The sequence below is a fragment of the Mesocricetus auratus genome, unplaced genomic scaffold (genome assembly GCF_017639785.1).
Source record: "Mesocricetus auratus isolate SY011 unplaced genomic scaffold, BCM_Maur_2.0 contig_12439_pilon_obj, whole genome shotgun sequence".
Taxonomy (NCBI): Eukaryota; Metazoa; Chordata; class Mammalia; order Rodentia; family Cricetidae; genus Mesocricetus; species Mesocricetus auratus.
In genome coordinates this window covers 37,490-42,804 of record NW_024432317.1, presented here as the reverse complement: position 1 = coordinate 42,804, position 5,315 = coordinate 37,490, and positions in this window count along the sequence as shown.

Here is a 5,315-nt window from a genome sequence, read left to right as displayed (position 1 = left end):
AACATTAATATTTCAGTTTTCTAGAGACAAAGGGATTTCTTGACAGTGATCTTCAACTGCTTCAGAAAGAGAATGTGGATTCACTTTCCCAACTCCGCCTGATTCGACTGGATACATCTAAACTGCCCCACATCATCGACCCCACCTGACAGGCACCATCCTGAAACCAGCTTGGAACTACATCACCCGACACATCGTCAGGCCAAGGAACTGATACAGTGCATCTTCTACAATCGGATCAGAGCTTCAGACAAGAGCTTCAATCAAAATCAGAAATCTAATCCGGAACTTCAGTCAAGCCTCTCCTGCAAAACAGAGACTAACTGACCTATTTAAGACTCTTGTTACACTAACAATTTTTCCCACAGGTCCCCATGATTGTCATCGTCCCACTTCAGCAGGAAGTAAATTTGAGAATTCCACATCCTCTCTCCCTACTATTGTCATTAGAGGATAGTTTACACCTGTTAGTGTTACTTTGCAATTGTTTTAGGGTTGGGTTTGGAAGGAGGTGTTCAGACTTAGACATCCTTTTCAGATAAGTTTAGAATTTAGGTGGAATGGATATGTTTAGTTTAGGATAAGTAGATTATAACTTAATTATCACCCTCTATGTATATATGTTGTATATGTTTGAGTTTGTATCAAATTTAAATCTTCTATTTAGACTAAAAGGGGAATTGTAGGAGTGAACCCCAGAAAGCTATCCACCCATGAGGGCAGAGACATGTAAACTGACACAGGTAGATATAAAAGGAAGTGAAAGAAGAAGGAACCTCCCTTGGTTCTCCTGGAAGCCAGCCACGCTTCTGACTCCTGGTCAGTGCGACTCTCTCTCTCCCTGATAAATAAATATATTGTTTTTCCCTATATAGTATCGAGTATCGTTATAAAGAATAAAGGTGATTTCTGGACATGTGGAAGATGTGGTCATTGACCAATCTAATGAATGTGATATAAGTCCAGCTCTGCCCCAGTCTTTATCTCCCAAATTTGTTTATTATAGTCTCACAGTTTCATATGGGTCATATCATTGATCCCATATAACACTGAAACATTGAACTAGTAAGATTTGGGAATCCTTGGGAGAAAAGATGTTGCACAAGCCACACCACCAATGCACCCAGGTGTCTGCAGATTACTGTAAGCCAGCATTATAGGAAGTCTTTTCTCTAACATACTGCCTATTTAAAGATAGTCACACTGGGGACAGTACCCACTTGCCTTACCAAATCACATTCACACAGGTTACTGTGCCCATTTACCTCAGCTTTCATCTGTAGAGCAAAATGAATTTTATACATGCCATATGTTCATATTGTTACATGCTAGTGAACACAACATATGTATGAATTAAACACTGTCTTCTCCAGACTTCATTGTGTTTTTTAAAAAAATATAAACTATTGCTAATGTTGGAAGGCACACCGAAGAACAGATGATATGAAAATGTTCACAAACACAGACTCCCCATATCTAAAAGACCATCAAGTTTGAAGCAATCTGTCTTTGTTTTAAAGACACAGTACTAGTCAATGAGAAGTAAGTCCAGTAAGTGATTCTGTATCTAATCTAACTGCATTCAAGAGCTCAAGATGCATCAAGGATTTGCTTCTAAAATCCATTTTATTCAAAGAAGAAAATAGACAGAGTATAGGATAACTTAATCAAAGCCTGTGGCCTCAAATTTTCTAAATAATATTTTCTTTTTCTCTACAGCTCCCTCCATTTTCTTTCATTTTCAGGCTTGTGGTTATTGATTATATTATGTGTATTAATTCACTATGAATAAATCCAAGACCCACATGACACAGGTTCTATTTCAAGGCAAAATATTAATTATGGCAACAATACTTCAAATCTCTTGATATTTAATCCATCCCGAGAATTTCAAGTTCTGAAAACCAGTGTTCTGTCTGGAAAATCAGGAATAATGACTCAGATCACATACAGTCAACAGCAATATAACTGGATAATTTAGAGTTCCTGCAACAACACACCATGCATGCCAGTGCTCCTTCCTCTGCACAATATCTTTCTTCTTCCTTACAAAGAAGATGGTTTCTGTAATGTGGAAATTACCAACCCAGAAACAGATATTAGTTTTCATGCTTCCAGGTGTCAATAAAAAATAGCAATCACATGAGTAGATCTTACATCTTCTAAGCTGAAATGGCAATCTGTGGAACCCACACCACAAGCAAGTCTATTATATCAGGAAACAGCCTGGAGACTGAAATGAAAGACAAGTTATCTGGTCATTTGTGCTAAGATGTCTATTCTTTATTGTAGAGAGGGAGCAAACTTATATACAGGCTTACAGCACAGTGGGAAAACCCCAGGTGGAATAATGTTTTCCTCAGTGGGACAAGGCTGGGTCAGTAAGTCAGGAATAGAAAACAGGATAACCTTGGACTAGAAAAGAGGATGTACCTGTTGACTGTCCAGCGACTCACAGAGACCCCGTGGGGGCTAGATCCCAACATCTTCCCCTTCTATAATATATAAATTAGCACCTGTCTCAGATGATTAGGATGTTATTGACAACCTTACCTGTCAATGGAATAATGACTCAGGCTGTATGACACTGTTTCTTACGTTGCCTGGCATCCGTATTTCTCACTTGTAATTGGCTGCCTAATTTTTATATAGGCTCAACCAGAGTGAGTTGAAGGATTCTCTATGGTCTTTGGAGTGAAAATTTTCTAGCACAAAGACGCCTTAACCAAATGATGCATATGATAGTAAGTCCTATGGCTTACAGGCCCAGACATGGGATCCTGGCTCATTCTTTGATTAAGTTTCTTGCCATCTGAGATTCCCTATGGGTGATCTCTCCAGAGGATGGAGGATCTTGGGTATTTTTCATGCTAATAATTTGATTTGCCAATTAATGAATATAAACTTTGGCAGGGGTAATACAAATGTGCACCAGGTTAGACAAACATCTTTAAGGGTGTTTTTTGATCAAGATTTAAAATTCCTAACTGCCCTAAGTCATTTAAGCATCTCTGAGCGCTGAAAGCCTCTGATGCATCCCCTGATGATTTATCCTTTGTGCAGGCTGTAGTTACAGACTGTGAGATTGCAGTCCCAGATACAATAGCTGCTGTAACAGCAATAACTACAATCACCCCAGTAGTGATGTCAGTGTTTTTTGCTGCATTAGGGCAAGTTGTATTTCTCTGTAAAAATACATTATCCTATGGCATGATTCCATGAATATGAACCTCCAAGGCTGATGTTTCACCACTCCAACAGCTTTTCAGGTGGCCATGGCCTGCTCACATCCTGAAAAGGGGCTATTGCCATTCATCACTGTCTAATTATTTGAAATATGTCCTTTTTCCCCAAAGGTAAAAAGTGGTCAAATGAATTCTGTGTTTCTAGGTGCATCAATGGCATACTGCTAGTCGTTCTGTTCTTTGTTAGCTCTGGGATGAAAACTCATGTGTCTGGGAATTTGAGGCAACAGGCCTGTTGAGAACCTGGAAAACTTGTACTGACTTTCCTTTATTTCATGGTTTCATTTCAGGATTTGTTCTGCTCTATGTGTCTTACCAAATGTTCTAAAACCAGCGACCTTTATTTTTTTCCTGCAAGAAAACACAAATACAGCCTATACCCCAAATTAGCGCAGACTTGTTGCTTTTCTCTACTGCATAGAGGTCTCCATTTGACATGACCCAAAGTCAAAGATTGCTGTTTGCATCCACATTTAAAAAACTAAAAAAGAGGAGTGTATTACTTAATGAATCATGTGGGAATTGGAGACATTACTCACCCTTTTTTATATTTTGACTCATGTATGTTGGCTTTCCCCATTTGTTTAGTGGCCATCAATAGACCTGAATACCTATCAACTGCCATGTGCATATATTTTAGCTTGCCAAATTCTGTAATATGAGTAACAACCATTTTCTATAAATGATTAAGAAGTAGGCCTCAAGGGTTCATTTTTTATTAGTTAAAGATAAATATTGTGGGTACAACTCATTACAGTTTTGATGAGCAGTCTCTCTAGTTAAACAAAATTGCTTTCTTATACTCCTGTTATGCTGAAGAAGAAGGTTATGAGACTTCAGAGCTCTCTCTACCTGAGATAATGAGACCAATTTTGTTTGAACTGTTTGCTAACATCTGTTGATGCTGGACTATACTCTAACAGTAGAAGAACTTGTCTATCCTCCTTAGTTCCCTATCTAGGTGAATTGGGATCATTATCTATATCAACAGTAGATGCCCTTACAAAAAGATGTAACCATTGGATATATTCCAACAACTTTTGAAAATCACTCAAATATTGTTAACTATAATATGTCCCAAAAACTTTTGAAAATTACTTGAAGTTTGGGAGTATTTTCTTAAACCAAATTGTAATCCAATATATAAAGCTCTCACTAGATGACAAGGCATCATTTGTATCTTAGCCTACATGGCATAATTTGTAACTACATTGACTCCTTTGTAGATGGGGTCTAACAGGGCAGCAGTTTCACTGAGGCTTCTTCTCACAAACGTTTTTTCTCTAGGTTTTATTCCAACCATAAAAATTTAGGAGAATTCTGGTACATTCTCCTCTTCTAAACTGTATATAATCATCCTTACTAGATTTCTTAGGCTATTAGGCCATGTTGTAGACTTCTGTTACTTTTCCACTGACTGGCTCTAAGGGCTTAAATAACCAACCATTCCTTTTAAGAAACTGACTGGTTGGAACTTCTTTTTGGCTACATCAATAGCAATTTAGGTAGCTTCTTAACTATATCCAAAGCAATTTAATATCCTTTTATTCATATCCAAGGCAATGCAAGTAGTTCAGATTCACACATTCACAATCACATTTCACACATACCAGTGTGGCCACAAGATATATACAGAAGATACATACATCTTGTAGTCATCCTTTTTCCCTCTGTCATGAATAGTTTGTTGAAATGAAACTTACTTAATTGAAATTTCTTGTGACAGAACAGCTCCAGATAATCCATGAATTAAAACAAAAGGTTGAAAAGGGCGTTCATGTCCTTCACCATCTTTCCATTTCCAACTGGCAATATTCTGTTGTAGCTAGGCAGTTTGAGAGGAGTAGCATTAGGTAACAATAACATCAAGTCCTTTGCCAATTATTTGAACAAATGATTTGTAATTCTTTCTAGCATTGGTAAAACTGGTTTTGTGGAAAACATGACCATCACAGTTTTACAGAACTCTGTCAAATCCTGTAACAGATGCCATACCTATATTTTTTCTGATAACAAATGTATATGTGTTCCAAGTGGAGGTAGATCAATATGTCTAGCCTCCAATTGCTC